Source organism: Bombus bifarius, unplaced genomic scaffold (assembly GCF_011952205.1).
Source record: "Bombus bifarius isolate JDL3187 unplaced genomic scaffold, Bbif_JDL3187 scf7180000009243, whole genome shotgun sequence".
In the NCBI taxonomy this organism is placed as follows: domain Eukaryota; kingdom Metazoa; phylum Arthropoda; class Insecta; order Hymenoptera; family Apidae; genus Bombus; species Bombus bifarius.
Genome location: NW_022884989.1, coordinates 2,886,421 through 2,903,937, shown reverse-complemented (window position 1 = coordinate 2,903,937; position 17,517 = coordinate 2,886,421). Strand labels below are relative to the sequence as shown.

General features: G+C 38.5%; 1 protein-coding gene across 13 annotated transcripts in view; it reads right to left on the bottom strand.

Moving 5' to 3' along the window:
• LOC117214741 (protein unc-13 homolog B-like) overlaps nucleotides 1-17,517 on the bottom strand; it is a 371,198-nt gene that overhangs the window by 218,944 nt on the left and 134,737 nt on the right. For 5 of the 13 annotated variants that reach the window (XM_033461037.1, XM_033461041.1, XM_033461036.1 and 2 more), the window contains exon 1: nucleotides 2,875-3,397. The exons of 5 other annotated variants lie outside the window; for them this stretch is intronic. The gene's annotated coding sequence lies outside the window, so the exon portion shown is untranslated. Of the gene's footprint in view, nucleotides 1-2,732; nucleotides 2,855-2,874; nucleotides 3,399-17,517 lie in introns of those variants that run through there. 3 more of the 13 variants (XM_033461039.1, XM_033461040.1, XM_033461038.1) reach the window with 2 other exon arrangements.

Genomic DNA, 17,517 nt, shown 5'->3' with positions numbered 1-17,517 from the left:
AGAGCGAACCACTTGAGGGACACCTGCTTTCGCGTTACGCGATTTATTTTCGCGTATACAATGTACAAGTCACGGTAGATGGAAGTTCGAAGCAACAACCCTGGAGGATCGTATTCTCAATGAAACCGCGTTGGTGCCTCTATTTCTGGCGTAACGAAACGAGGAACGATTAATCACGGATATCGTAACCAAATGTATACGTTAGCTCGTGTATACGAAATGAACTTGCACTGGAATTTCTGCTTTATTGCTCCGTTTCGAAACAAAACATACGATACGTTACGCTAGGTACGTTACCAGAATTATATTCAGATTTGCTAGTACCATGTTTGCCTTCGGTAAGAATAATTCTCTATGTCGGAATAAAATAGTACAGGAGTATTCGAAGAAAGTTTCTGGTTTATCCTACAGAGATATTATTGTACTGAGATAGAATAAAGGCGATAAATTAATCGAGGATAGTGACGATGAGCTGAATATCTAATCCAGTTATGGAATAATGCTGCACAAGACGTTCGTAATAAGACGATATAAACTACTTAAGAAGAGTTTCTTTTTATGAGTGATAAATTGTGAATAAATTATAATATATTACTTTATCGAAAAGAAGTACTACATTAATTGTAAGTCTTCGAAAAATTGCAATCAAATTAGAAGATGGAAATTATTCTATATTTCACAATGAAACGTTGATAAGAATTGATTCGAGGTAATTTTTCGTGTGAAAGGATATTGTATAATTGAAACGACGCTGGACAGTTGCTAGAAAGAAAGATGATGCTAATTCCATAAGAAAACGAGGAATGTTTCGCTTTGTTGAAACGAAACGCGCGAAACAAAATTTCTAAATATTAACGATCAAAGTAAGAAATAAGATTATACGTTCGCTATTGCAAACGAAAATAATCATACATTTCGTTATTCGGACAGAGTTTCTCTCTGGTGGATATCGTGTAATTGAAACGGAACACGAAATTGGAAAAACGAAATTTCCGAACGTGAAGATCAAGTAACAACAGGCTAATGATATACAGACGGTCGTGATTTACGCGGTACGTTTTCTAACACAACGATTCGATACCGGAAGGCATAAAATTCAGCGTAAAGTTCGGCCTTTGAAATGAAAATTTGCTGAAAATTTATAACGAACCTGCGATCGATCGACTGGCCAGAACAAACGCGAGAGAGAAAAGGGAGGGAAAGAAAAATAGGGAATTTCCAAACGTTCCGACGAGAACACACGCGCGTGCCCTCTCTTCAACTCGTTGAGCTAACGTGCTATTGACCCGCTAAACCAATTTCCGGGGCGCAATTGCGGAAGATTTTTATTACAGGGAACGTAACCATAGAATCCAGTCGATCGTTTCTACCTTCCATTTGTCATGTTAACCTGTAACCGCGTATCAAAGATGAGACGAAAACTTTCGATCGATTAAAAAGTTGCTTCGAGCCTTCTTCCGATAATTTAACACGACCTGTGAAGTATAAGTCTGCGAATTCTAATTAATTAACGAAAGTTTTGAAAGTATCTGTCAAAAGGATGGATTCTAGATTTGTCGTTTTTGCAATTACTGAAAGCATAAAAATGCTTTTAAGAATCATTGACGTTGATTTTTATCGAGATAGAAAGATGACCGTATATGTATACTTATGTATTTTCATCGCGTCCTTTTAATTATGATCATCGATGTTCTAAATATTTAACGTTTTAATAGTTCTATCGTAGGTTTTTAATATTCAGAAACAATCAGAAATTGCGGTTACACGAAATTTACCATATTCGACATTTCCTTGTTTTTTTTATCGATATTAAACTAAAAAATAATTCCTCTCGGTATAATGAATGCTTCCGATAATAAATATCGCGGTTCACCGTTCACCTCTATAGCGTGGAATTATATGGTATTAATTATATCTCCCTCGGAAATTCGAATTATATAACTGTAACATATCGCAAGGCTTCGCAAAACTTTGACTAAATGTAAAATCGATCGGGCATTTCAACATATAAATTTCCAAGTTGGAACGCGAGTTTTCCGTATCGAGGAAGTTTCGATCTGGAGAAGAAGAGTTTCGGTCGTCTCGAGCTTTCAACGTTTCCAAGTTTGCCCGAGTTGCTTAGTTTTAACCCCCCTTCCGACAGGAAGAAAGGCTAGCGTGGAGGCAAGTCGAGCATAGCTCGCTTTCGAAGTGGAAGAAACGCGTATTATCGTTTTGTCTGGCAGCAATCACAAAGGTGGCTCGTTTCTCCGGTGCGCGCCGTTTCTCTCACGGCCACGAAATTCCCGTGCTTCAAAGAACGTCGAACCTTCCCCCCTCCCCCGACAAGCATTCCATTGGAATTTTAAGTCGTTAGGAGGATGATACCGAGCATTCCGTGTTCCCCCAACGACAACGAGTTTCTCCGACTTTTTCGTATCTCGCGAAGCGTCACGGGCAGCGTAAGAAACGGTACTCTCGCTTGAATTTTAAATCGTAGAATTTAAAGCGACCGCCCCGGCATCGACCGGTTTTTCTGCGTCGCGTTCCTCGCGGCTTGTTTCCCACTCCCCTCGAACCCGTTCGAATTCGAATTTTTCCACGACGCGACATTCCACGAAATATCTCGATAAAGCGAAGCATCACATTTAAACTAGACATTTATTCAAAGAACATCACTGTGTGCGTTGAACTATTTTCGACTATCTCGTAATCGATGCGTAGTAGAATCGCACAAATTTCCTCGCACTCACAAAGCAGCACGATTCCATGTAAATCGAATTTCACGAGTCTCGAGTACGGAATCACACTCGCGCGCACCAGACGATCTCGCGAGGCAATCGAAAACCGGCCGAGCAAGGGAGCCTGTTCCCCGACTACCGAGCAACGACTTACATCTCTCGTTTCACCTCGCGTTCTACCTCGGCCCGTTTTTCCTACTACACGCGAATAGATGGAAGCACGCGCGCGCGCGTGCACGCAGCCAAGCTAGCAGGCGAGAGGCAGACAGGCACGCGAGCACGCACGCACGCATCAACGTCGACGCACTGGACGATTACTTGGGCCACGCGCACCGACCCTCTCTCGATGGTGTAGCACACGACGACTAGTAAGGCAGGAAAACAGAAAAACGCTGTCGGCCGGTGTGTAAGCCGCGAAAGAAGGTCGCCGTTCGTTCACTCGGAAGCCTTGCCGGCGTTCTCGGAGCGCCGTCGCGCGAGTAACCGGCGGGAGGACGCTGCTCGACGCCGGCACTTCCTCGCTACTAGCATCCCCGGCGTCTCTCTCGACGCTACACTCGACGGAAACGCCGCGCCGGCTCGACCTCGCCGAAAGACGCGCGACTACTGTCTGAATGTGGGGCAAGGCTGACCCACGCACACGCACACGCACACGTCGCCGTGTGGGCCGTGGCAAGCACGGCTCTCGTTACTGCCGGCTGGCACAACGTGTACCTTCGCTACTAACCTACCTCCCTCCTCCCGCTTCTCTCCCTCCCGCGCCTCTCAACGAACCTCCATCGCATTTACCCTTCTCCGCAACACCCCTCCATCGTCACGAGGATATATCTGCTCCAGTAGCCCCCTCTGTCCAACCGCGGCAACGACGATCAACCTCTCGAACCACCACCCTTCCGAGTCTACGTACATTGCGCATGCCGCAGTGCCGTACCGAATCAGAACTACCCTGTGCACCCTCATCGAGCGGAATTCCATCGGTCGATTTTTTTCCCCCTTTCGTTTTCTCTTTCTCTCGTATCGAGGGCGCCTCTGCACACAACGCTTATCGGTCGATCCTTCGTCTTTCGTGGTCTCTGTATTTTTACCCCTTTTCTAATTATCCCAGCCATTGTCAGATGTCGTAAGTGTATCATAGGTGAAATTATGCGTTAAGTATTGTTATTCGTGTATTTTCGACGCGTTCGTTTGGATGACATTTTTTCCTCTGGTCAATCGATTCGACTTGCTCTTAACAACGTAAATGTATGCGATACGATTTGGATTTAAAAAAATTGGTAAACGCGTGGACGTTGTTTCGTGTCTGGGTTAGATCGTTACATGGGTGTTTTCAGGTACGAGCAATGGGCGAAGATAGCGTTGCTGCGAGTTCAACGAACTCGCTGGGTTGGGTGGCAGTTTGACAAGAATGAATTTCTTCTTGTCAAGTTTTACGCCTAGGAATCATTGAATCAAACGCAGTACTGGGCAATTTAAATTGCACCATGATTACGGCACGATTGCAACTTCCACGCGTCTTTTATGCTCGACGACTAATTTCTGTTGCAGTATAAATTAATAGAGTTGCTACTCAGTTATTAAAATGTTATGATTACAGACTTTCTCCTGGCGTTATCGATGGACGTATTTTATAATTACTCATTCAAGACGAGATAAGTAATTAAAGGAGGAGGGAGGCAAGGCGTGTATTGTTTTATTCTTATTTCATACGTGTTTTATTGCGAGCAAAGTAAAATCTACTTTGTACTAATTAATAAGAAGCTCTTCTCTTTTAAAATCGAATGTTGACGTTCCTACCTGATCAACCATTCAAAATGTCTCTTTCCTTTGAAAAACACCGATCTAATTTCTGATCGATCGAAATTGATCTAACTTTGACAATAGCACGAGAGCTCAACGTTTGTCTTCATACGTAAAAAAGTATCTTAGGAATCTATGAATTTTATTAACCTTAATTTCTTCTACCTTAAAGAGCCAAACTTTGTGACATTTGATGCGCGATCGAATTTCTACGAATCGATAATAATACGATAAAAATCTTTCGATGACTCAAACGAAATCAATTTTAAATTTCGTTTAATGCATCTGTACAATTCTTCCGTATGGTATCGTTATTTCTTTCCTCTTCCGCGTATCACATGTACAATTTATTTTCCTATTTCCACTGAAATTGCGAACCAGGCCACAAATTTTTATTCCTTCGTTTCTTCATACACATACACGAAGTGTGCACATACACCTCCCTTTGCATACAACTACAAACTTTACTTTACATTATTCTCAAATGACCAACCTTTGGAATTAATTTAAGCGCTGTAAAAGAATTTATTGCTCCTGTACATTGTACAGTGTACGGTACACGTTTTCTTCTTTCTTCTCTTTCGTTTATCGGATATGCTCGATTACTTAATAACCGTCATCGTAAAATAAATAAAACAAAAAAAAGCCGCGTATCGCATAATATTTCCAAGTGGTCGACACTTTATTAATCCCACTCATAAGTAGTTCGAAGAACTTGTTAGGATATTTTTAGAAGGCACGCTTTCCTCGCGTGTTGACCAATGGGAACGTGTGAGTGGATTACGACGCTGCGTGCGTTTATGCAGATGCAGCGAAGAATTTTATTAAAACTCTTTAAGACCTCCTTTATACACAGTAGATACACTGCTCGTTCCTCTTGTCGTTTATGCGGATATAGGATCTTTGCATCGAGGTAGGAACTCTCAATGTAAGAACTCGAACATTAAAAACAAATCACTCGAGGACAAAGAAACAGACGAATAAAAGAAAATGGTAATATTTATTGGAAAATGAGAAAACAAATAAAACGTAATTATCATATCGTATATGAGATACTAGTAGTATAGTAGAGAAACAAATTTGTCATTTCCTAGCAGTAGGTTAGCTGTACATTTTTTGTCTTTTGAATTAACTGCTTCGTGTGAGCTACGTATATAGTTTTTTTTTATTTAGTCAACATAAGATATTTTATGTTATTGAAGTTCCTCTAATGTTCTTTGCAATGATGTTTATTAGTAAGATTGAATGACAAGTTATCGCTTCGTTATTATATCTTGCTTCCATTATTAATGCATTACCCTAAATCGTTTTAAATAGGAATTTAATGATATAACCATACAATTCTGACATCCCGTTTCTTTTCTGAAAATCTATACCAATACAAAGTAATTTATTTTTTTTTCTTTTCTTAAATGTATTTTCTTACGCATTATTTCATCAATAAATCAGATTTTATGATTATATCATTAAGTAAAGTGAACTTACAGCGTGCACCACTGTATTAATTGATTACTGCTTTTGCAACTGCCTTGATAGTTTATAGATAGAAACCAAATTTCCAATTCGCAATAACGTTTCACGTATCACCTATACATGTAATAAATGTATTAGATCCAAACTAATGGGAGAATTCGCATATTACAAGTTCAAATTACGACTCTATACTGATTATATCAATTATTCTGATTCCACTTGTGTAGACAAGAGCAGAGCATACACAAGAGCAAATAAGCTGTTAACGTTATTCCCAACTACCCTAATTTATTACTTCCTGCGTGTATTTAAAATATCTACGAAGTGCTTCGTAAAAGCCACGCAAACTCTACCTCCAACTCGGGAAAGTTTTATGAAACTTAAAAAAGTAAGAAAAAGAATGCTCCGACCGATTGTATGCAGATGTTTCATTACGCGTAACACCGTTACGTCGCATCGACAGCACGCTCGTTCGCAGAAAGCGTAACGAGGCAAAAGAAACACGCACGACCGCTTAAAAATCTACTTCACCTAATCGAAACGAGTTCGTTGCGTGCAATGGCGCATGCGTGGCCAAACACTTATCCGAAGGCCAGGATCTGGCCGATTCCTGGTATCGTGTCGGTAAACGATAAAAGATCGTGGAAAAGCTCGCGCTTTTGTCCGGCGCGACAAAACGCGCGACCGCGTACACGAACTGTGTCACGTTCAACAGTTTACCCTACATTCAACAGTGTTCCGTGAGCAGCAGGGATGCTTTGAAACGCACCACCCTCGAGGACAATGACTAACGTTGCGAAAGAATTTCAACAGACACGGAAGAATCGACCAAGAAAGAGTTTTTAGAAAAGCCAACCAGGAAGATCGAGCGAAAGGCATATTCGAAGCAATCGAGAAACACAGACCCAAGATTTCAATGGTACATAGAGTGGTTCAGGAAGCAGATGGCAACGTTTTGGTGGTTTGTCGCGTTCGCGGTGGCAACAGCTGGTGTAAATGACAGTCTGCAAGTCTTTCTTTTCTGCTGTCCCGTGTTTTGGACACGTGACAGGAAAAAAGATTGGGTTTTAGATGTACGAGGTATACTTACACATGGTGAAACGATTGCACGTTTCTACCTGAGATATCTCATCCGCATATGTTAATTATTATGGACTTGAATCGTTGGAAATATATCTGAATAAAAAAAAATCCGTAAAAATAGCTTGCTAACCTGAAACATTTTCCTCCGCCGTTACTATCTCTGCTTCTTTCGCTCGAACCATACAAACTGGTAAGACATTCGATGTTTACTATGCAAATGATAAGCCTTTGACACGAATCTCCCTTTATGCCAGCAGAACCAAAGCCTAGCCTCGAAAGTTACCTACTTCGGAAACACCCAGTAGACAAACTAAGAAGCACACCCGAGAATTGCGCGTGGTTCGGTGTCAGAGTCGTCGCGAAAATGGAACCGCGTCTCGAGCAACGAGACCCAGCTAACTCAAAGCTCTTCTCGTCCCTCGACAGCTTCGCTCCGCCTTCTGCCTTGCCAACCTCCTATCCTCAGACTTTCTTCGGTTCGCCAAGGTATTCTCCAGAGAAATTATATTGCGACCCAAAGCACGGTCGGTGGATGGCGCGGCGAGGGAGCCGGAAAGTGCGATAATTCGCCGCAACGCACGCGGTGTATTCAACCAGTGGCGGTAATATACCCGAGCTGGATGTTGACCTATAGGGTGACGCAGGATAAAGTCGCGAAGCAACTCGATGACCGATTTTGCTGCAAGCTAAGCCACGTTTCGCGGGTAGTTCACTGTGTGTTTGATGATGAGGTGTCAGACACTATAGACGGGGCGAAGATGAGGGACGCGACCTAAAATACGTTCAGCGAGAGGAAGAACGCTCCGAGAGGGTCGATGCTACGTAGAATGAGCGACGAAACGGAAGATACAAGGGAAACGGGCGGGTTAAAGGGAACGCGGCGAAGAAGGGAAAGGAGAGGAGAGCAGCATGCGGTAGCAGCCACCACGTCGTATACCAACGCCACTCCATATTGATTTTCCGGAAGGGGGGAGAATAGCGGTGAAGAGTACGAGCGACAGAGACGAAAAACGGGGATGTAAGATGGGAAGTTGGAGGAAGAGAGGGATATAAATGAAGAAGGAGAGAAAGTGAAACGGAACTGGAGCTGTAGCTGGAGGAAAGAGGTAGAGAGAAAGAAAGAGAGAAGCATGAACCGACAGGGTGGGATTAGCCGCTTCCTCGTTGTTGGCACAAGTAACCTCTGAATTTATGTTCGAAGATGGCGGTCTATGTGCCGGTCGGTGTAAATATTTCCGCGAAATAAACGAATGATAATGAAAAGATGATAATTAACAATGGTCGGACTATCGACTGGACGCTAGTTGAACGTCGTGTGTTGTGATTGTACTTAATATGGTGAACGTAGTATAACCAGCATGTGTATAATTCACGATCGACGGAATCGTTTTGTAAATTACATTAATGAAACGTTGGTTGAATGTGTTTCTGTATTATTTCGTGTATAAGTGATAAAGTACACTTTGCATGATATTATTTGAGTGTAGTAATAAGTTGTACTAATTAGGACAATGAAATTCAGAATTACGTTTAGTCGCTTGTAACCGTTACAATGTCGATGCAATTAAACTTCCAAAATTAATATTAGGATTAATTTTCTAAATGTTTCAACCACGGCGAAACACAAATATATTATACGATTCTTCGTCGGTATACAGCAGATAAAATAATATATAATATAAATTTCATAGAATAAATGTGAAAACGTTTCTTTACAGTCGTATATCTGTGTTTCGACGATTTAAGGATAGTGCTCAGATCAAGTACGTAATACGATGCTTCCGTGCCGTGAGTTCGTACGGCACTGAACAAGGAATCGTTCATCACGCATAAAGTAGAGTTAGTTCGTATTTAGTCAGACGACTTCGTATCCGTCCGTTTCCACTCGTCAACATTCGCGACGCGCCGTGTGAACTCGGTTGACGCTGCGCGTTAGCACAAACCGCGCGATAATTCATCTTGCGACGGAATATAATCAGCGTCGTCTGCCCAAAACTTTTTACTTTCGCTATTAAATAATCACTGGCAGCACGCCGGCTGTGGCGATACCAGGAATGGATTTCGTTTGACGCGAATGATCATTTCGTTCCGCGCAAATTACACGTAGGTATGGTGGAATTTAATTAAATTTCTCGTCTGCTGGAACTTTCGCGGAAGCATCGTTTCACCTTATCGTGGAAAAATAAGCTCGTATCAGCTTCCATAGGAAATATTTTACGAAACAATTGCTCTTTGACTGTTCACTCGTTAGTCTTCTCACAGATATTCGTTTAGCTATTGCAGAAGGCAATAGTAGAATGATCTTTTACACAATTCTTTTCGTTAAAGGGAAGAATCTAATTTCCAGGTGTCCACGTATTAAATGGATTTGTGCTTTAATTAATTTGCACCAGAAAGTGACAGTAGAGATTTTACTCTAATTAGGGGAAACCGTATGCAGCGATTAAACGGTAATTTATACTTGGAGTTTATTCCACTGATCAAGGATAACTTGGGGCGGAAAGGATTAATTTATACTTAGTATAATTTGCTTTTAAAGAAGGACACGATCACGTCGACTAAAAACTTCGATAACAGCAGTGAAATTTCATGAATTTTTATTCGTAATGAATTTTAGAATAAATGAAATTAAAGAATCAAGATAATCTTATACCATCTAGATAAAGAAATTTACGCTTAGGGAATGAAATCACCCCCAACAATATTACACCCGTAATGTTATGCTGAAAAGTTTTAGCTGAGAAAAAGTTTTTTCTGCATTTCTTTTTTCCTTTTGCGCCTTTGCGAAAACTTTTCATCAAAATGATTATTCTCGCTAAAAGTAAGATTTAAAACTTTAATGAAGGTACAAGTGTCTCTAAGAAGATATTTAATAATGCTAATGAACTAGACTACCAAGTTTTTTTTTAACTTAACGCTACGTTTCACATTATTATTGAATACAACAATTTTGTAGCGTATACCTTTACCTGCTTTCCATTTAAGCTGATTGCTAGAATACGGATATGTATGCAATTTCATTTTTTTTTAATTTAACAAAGGAAATAGAACGTATACAGAGATTTATTTCACACACCGAATATTATAGCGAGTATTATCTAAATTTCCTATAAATGAATAAAAATCCGCAATCACAAAATCAATTAAACCCTTTTACATCTTTTATTAATAAATTTTGTAACAACTATCGCATATACACCCTGCGTCCGATATTTCGTTTAATTCACCCACCACAATAAAACTCCTATCTCCATATTATATTTATACTTATATTTACCATAACTACAGCGAATAAAGATGCAAAAATTCACTAGTCAGTTCAAACGGAAACGAACTTTATTATTATTCGAAAGTTTAATCTCGAATCGAATTGCCCGGGAAGAGAAGTGTTTAAAAGTCAGAACTTTCTGCTAGCATTGTTCGTGTGTGTCCAAGAGACTGCAACGTGATAAGACTTGCGAAATAATACGGACTGCAGGATAGAACTTGAAGGAAGTTGCACGTTATGGGGACCAATCGTGAAAGGTGACACGAGCAGCAAACAGCCACGTTCGCTTTTATTATACAGCACAAAGTTTTCGTTCGCGAGCACAAATCGCCGCGTGAAAATAAATCAAGCTTGACAAACTCGAGCTTGTTAGTGTTCCGTCACGACTTTCTTCTTTCAGCGAGGCACGATGGTCTTTCCGTGTGACTTGGCCAAAACACGTGATGTTTGCATCAAACTTACCTACCCGCGATGCACCGTGAAATTTTTGTCTTCGCCATATACAATTTACGTAATTTCTGCTTCAGTCCTTTCGCTTTTTTTTTTCCTAGAAACTTGCACAATTATCTCGTGCTGTGTAGTCTAACAAATGAGAGTTGAAATTGAATAATGCGAAACAAAATTGATATAAATTTGACGCATCGTCTCCTCCTTATTTTTATTTCTTCTTTTTTTTTCTTTTTTAATTTACGATCGTGAATCACAGAAAACGTGGAACATTTTAGAGGAAAACTTGATGTATTCGAAAATTTGGCATTTGATTTATAGAGAATTATTTTTATGGCGATATCATAAAAGAAATTATTACGTTAGTCTTAAATCAAACAATTCTTGCAGAACGCAGCAGAATATGACGGGTTAACGTTATGAGAATATAATGCGCTAAAGAGGTTGAGCGTAAAGGAAGACGGGAAGTCGTTACTGTCAGATGCGCGGTGCACTCAATAAGACAGAACTTACGCTTCTCTGCAGTTTCTTATATCACACGCAATTTACTCGATTCAATAGAAATTTTATGAGCACGTAACAATTGGATAGCAATCGCATTTACAAGGTTAGATCTTCGTTTATCCGTTCGGAAAGAAAACTGTAGATTTTTGCATATTAGAAACGAAGGTCCTTTCAAGCCCGAAATGTGAAGAGAATTAGCATATTACGAAATCATAGAGAAAATTCGATACTTTTCGCGACAGAATTAACGGAACATCATGTAGAAACTACGATATCTATTTACGCAAAACTTTTTACGAATACCGGCGCAATAACGGGGATTTACTCAAAAACATCGAGCCAAAATGTTGTACATAACACGAAAGAGCAAAGGTAAGATCAAATTGAAAAGTTTCATCAGGAAGTTGCACGGTTTTGCCGGGGATTTTCGCAACTTTCCAAGTCTGCGAAGTTTCCGTCTGAAACACTGTCGATATTGATAAGAAGATACGTTGTACTTTATATTTACTGTCTGTGGCTTACGCTATCGGTTCTCATACCACCTATCGACATTGTATCCTTAAATTTTCTACTGTTTCTCTTCACGTTACAATAGAGTACACTAAGTTTACTACGTTGAACAAATGTTATTTCTGCGGATTTTTATATTTCAAGCTTTGGTATGCTACGATCGAAGTTTTTGCGCAAAACCAAAGGAATTTCAGTTGATTAATTGGTTAATTAACCATTGTTGGAATATTTATTGGAGTTGTTAATTGATATTGGTTGAAACTTTTGGCACTTTTGGGACTGACGAGACAATAAACTTAAAAGGTATTTTGTAAACAAGCTACACGATTATTGTAATCTTCCTGAGTTACAATTTGTGTATTATCCTTTGCAGTTTTGCTGACATCTAGAGACATAGAATAAAGACTTATTATTGTACTCATTATTGAAAGAAAAATCTGTCTCAGAAGGATCAATCACTGTATTCTGCTCGATAAAAATTGAAGTACCAGAGAAGTTACTACAAAGACAAATAAAGCAATACATATGTGGATACTTTCGTTAAGATCTCAGTTAAGAATCCCATAACAACGCTATATACCATAAACTTGTATCTTAGTCAACTTTATATTGATTTATACTCGTTACACTTATTATTTAGTCAACATATCCATGTTGGCGAATGAAATATCTTCTATATAATTCGATATTTCACGAATAGCGTAGGAGACAAGACAATATTCTCAAGCAACATCTATGAATTTCCATCTCTTATCGAAAGATCAGTTCAACAAGCCAAAGTGAAAAGGATAGGTAAATAAGCGAAGAGAAAGAAGGGCAGGACGAACAAGTCGTTGCAACTTAATTTGCTTCGAAGAGAAAAAATCACAAGGAAAAATATTTCAATCTCCTTAGTACTTCGAATCGAGCACCCTTTGAATAAGAAATTCAATTTGTTCTGTATTCTTTCGAAATGAATGTAATTTCACGGCGTATCGCTATGTCCCGGTTAAAGTAAACACTTGTGCAATATGCAGGTGAGTCGACGTAGCTAACATAGAACGACACGCAACGTGCTATTTCATTATTGTTGCTACACTGTTTCATAGAATATCGCGGTATGATCCGTTCCTCGAGTAAACATGCTTTTCCTTCGCAGAATGATGGCTTCTTCATCGTAAACGGTTGGATAGTTTGTCGTCAAACGACTTTATTCCATGAAATATGAGTAGCCGAAGTTCGCTAGGTTTCGCACGGAAAATTCAATGTATACATGCACATTCAATTATCCAACTAATTATCAAACCGCTGTACTACTTTTTGTGTAACGTGTTCTTATGTCTTGTGAAACAACAACACAGAGAACCAAGGTTGTTAGCGTGCTTTCGATATGTAAAGGGGAAAAAACATTTTCGAGAGATGTAACCGTTTTTTTTGATGCTGTACTCTAACAAACATACCATTAGGGATTATGGTTTCAACAGGAACGAAGACGAATCCACAACAAGAACGCCTGATGTGGTGTTCGAAACATGTGAAGCGGAAACGGATATGGAAAGACACGAGATATTATTTGCTGAGACCGTAACCATTTGCATTGCGTATACTATCTTTCAAAATAAAGAGGAAATACAGTTAAAGATATATGTTTTCGTATTTTTATAAAACAAATAGGACTACTTATAATCATTAAAAAAATAGTTCACTTTTTTAGTGTTTTTCATAATCTTATTCAACAGCGAAAAGCTTAAGAACGTGAAGTAAAAATCACGAAATTATGGGAAAAAGGTACGTGCCAATTAGGATCCGCGTAGTATGCAAAGAACGTGTTAAATTACCAAATGAAGCAATTACTTGTGATTTTACGTTCTTTTACTCTACTAACACGAAGAACTAACTGGGTAATATTTTGTGATTATTCCCTAATGCGTCAAGGAACCGTCGATTCAGAGAAAATATTTCTATAAAATATTTCTCCAAAAAAACATATACGACACGTATCTTTCCCATCGACAATTATTCGTACAAACATAATGTTCACCTTAAGAACTGTAAACATGTTCTCTCTAATGTCTTCAAAATAATTAAATATAAAGAAGCAATATAAACGCGAATAATTGAAAACGATAGAACTATTAAACAGTCGTTTCAGCGTCGAACGTCGTCATTCCTTATCCGTGTTTGGAACACTTACGGAAATAAGTGGACGATAATTTCTTTGTCGACGCACCGGCATCATCTATTATATTACAGGCTGGACGCGAGGACAATAAATCGAATGACGTATTGGTCGCCTTCTTCATCAGCATCTTCTACGTCATCTATTATGTGGAACGTCCGCTCTATTGAGCAACGCGACGGGATAATGCGTTTTGAATTAATCGCTGAAAGAAAATGCCCAGCGGGCTTGAGCGCGAAGGAAATAGGAGGGATGCTTTGCCGCCTCGATTTATTCTTACGCAGTCTCCCTCGTTCAATGGCCATTCGTCAATTACGCCCTCCTTCGTAATAGGAATCAATAGGTCGAGACGAATCCAAGGACCAAGGGTCATTTTTTCGACGTTACAGGCTGTATGTTTCTTCTTAACGGGCAATAAGGAAAATATCGTTACACTTTACAAGATATGCCACGTACGGTATTTTCTCGACCTGCACTGATGATGAATTAACGAGTATTATGTGTGTAATGTGCTGAGGTATATGTACGTACATAGAATCGAGGAAACGTGCTAAAATGTAAGATACGAGCCGCTTATTTATCAAATCGGTTAACTTGACAAAACAAAGCGGATAGAAAATAAAATGCCACTTCCGCGATGCTCAATTGCGCGTAACTAACATTTACAGGTTTTATTTATGGTATAACACCTACCTTTTTATCGGTAAACTAGAAAATACGCAAAATGTGAATTCCAAAGTATTCAAAAATACTTATGGCAATATTTCGCACGCGCATCTTGCGGGAGTAATTAGTGTGTATAAAAGTTGATGTGATAGCTATAATTAAAATATAAAACGTTTTGACATTCAGACTGTAAAAACTTTAGATGAGGTATGGACCCCCTCCCTCTAGTTTCTTTCTTTTTTATCTTTCTTCGTTTATACCTTTCTTCTCAGCTTATTTCTTTGCTTTGTATATCCGCTTTTCTCTTGCTATGTCTCTTTTTCGTATTCTTCTTGCTGTATATTTGCTCTGCCAATTTTGAATAATTCGAAAGCGCGTTCGAAGCTTTGGATCAGATTAAATTTTCTTCGTATACGAACTATATCCGTCGTTCGTTCGTATCGAAGATTATGCTTCGCATACTAATCCTCGATAAATTGAGAAACCTAGTAACAAAACTCTCGCCTTTTTCTCTCGTAAATTTGTCCCCTTATAAAACGACTTTACCATTTATGAGTAATGACATGATTGCACATACGAATCGGTCGCATGTTAGTAACGTGGACCAGTTTACTCGATGTATCAGGCAATGCTCGTTAAGCAATTCACGAGCTGCACATGCGTGGCAACGTGGATCGTTACCAAAATTAAAGGACTGACCTGTACTTGGTGCAACGACATTTTTCATCATTAGAAGCAACTTATCGGCGAAAGAAGAGTCGTTTATCAAGAAATCATCACGCGAATTAATTAGGTTCTAGATTTCTTGCAGTTTTATACCACACACGTTACGAACTTCTTTTAGTATAGTTCGACGTGAAACCTCTACCTCATTTTTATCTGTAATAACAGTAGAAGGCAAAAAATTAATTACCGTTATGTCAGAACACAAATTTTTATTTTACTTCTTATTCCTGGAATTATAAGTCTGCGTTGATGGTTTTCAGTTTATTTAGAACCACGATAGGAATAAGAGTATTTTAAATGCTTGTGAAAAAGAAATTCGAACAATCGTTGGTCCACAATTTTTTCTTTCATCTGATTGGTATGTACGATATTTTTGATTCGTTAGTACGGAAACATAATTTTGATTATGGAATTTGAGAGATCCGGTGCGCGTTTTATTAACGCTTCATGCATTTTTTTTTTATATATATATTTGAATCGAAACCTTTGCTATTTGTTCGTGCAATTTGATACGACCAGGCAAAGAAAAAGAGTACGATGTCTGCATTTACTGTGTGGTTAGCAATGACGAAAGAAGAATGAATTACATAGGTTAGTGTGTCATTATTTTCAAAGCCGATGTCGTTTTAACTCGCTCTACCATGAGCAAACAAATGCTCGCTACGTGCGCAACATTCTAAGCACCTGGTATTTTTCAAAGAAGAAAGAAATTTCTGATGGACGAAATTCGTTTCTCTGCAAATATACTGGCTTAGGAAAAAACTTAATCGAAAGAAATTGTCCAAATATTATAAGTAGACTGGAAACGTTTATGCATTTGTGGAAAATTTAGAGATGTAAAATTAATGTATAAAGAATGTATAAAGTACAGTTATAATATGCACTGTACGAAACAAATCTCTAATTAGATTTTCTTCCTCTAATTATATCCATAAAAATATGATCCACAGTTTAATTGTAAGTTATATTTCATACTTTGCGACCACATTATGTATGTAATACATGCTATACTTGCTGTTTGTATTACATATTTTTTATGGCAATAAATTTCACTTCTGTCCCTTGGTGCATCCCTGTTAGAATATAAGAATGGAAAAAAGTAAAATAATGTTTATAGTAGTTGAAGATAAAATATGAAGTTAAAGCTACACGGTAATGTGACACTTAAACACAAATTAATGATTCCCAGATAACTTTAAAAATAACTGTGTAAATAAAATACGTGGAATAAGAAGTTTGTTTATCTCACAATGTTTATTACGCTCGATGTAATACCTTCTTTCTTGTAAAAACTCCATATACTTTTTCTTACTCGTTATTTCATCGTTACGTCGTAATTATAACGTCTGATACAAAAAGGCTAATTAATTCTTGGAATAATATTGACTTCTGAAAAGTGTGAATGGAATAACTAAGATTTCTTATCTGTCTCTTTTTGGCTCGTTCGTTGAACCAGGCGAAGATACGATCGAAACACGAGCGAAACAGTATCGTGTCCCTCGTGTTTCTCGCGATCGATTAGACGACACAGACTTGGTGCTTCTTTTTAGCGCAAAATTTGACACAAATTCCCGCTACGTGTCCCACACTGCTGTAATTCGATATTATCCAGGTAATTATGAACCATGGTCGTACCAATTAAAAAACTGTGTCACATTACCGGGATTACACTGTAATTAGACGCAAACCTGCGCGACGTCACAAAGGGAAACAGTGGCAAATAAAGGTGGAACTGAAAGCAATCTTACATCGCGGTTTATCTCGACTTCTGATATTAATTACCAAGAGATATAGAGTCATTGATATAAAATAAATAAACGTAATATCGCGTGCGTTGTTATTATTATTAGCCAATCGACGGCCTGTGTGAAATAATCACATTGCGCGATGTAAACACGCGTAAATATGATATACAGGGTGGTTGGTAACTGGTGGTACAAGCGGGAAGGGGGTGATTCTACGCGAAAAAAGAAGTCGAAAATATAGAATAAAAATTTAAAAATTTAAAAATTTAAAAATTTAAAAATTTAAAAATTTAAAAATTTGAAAATTTGAAAATTTAAAAATTTGAAAATTTGAAAATTTAAAAATTTGAAAATTTGAAAATTTAAAAATTTAAAAATTTTAAAAATTAAAAAAATAACGTTAATCGAGACAACGATCTA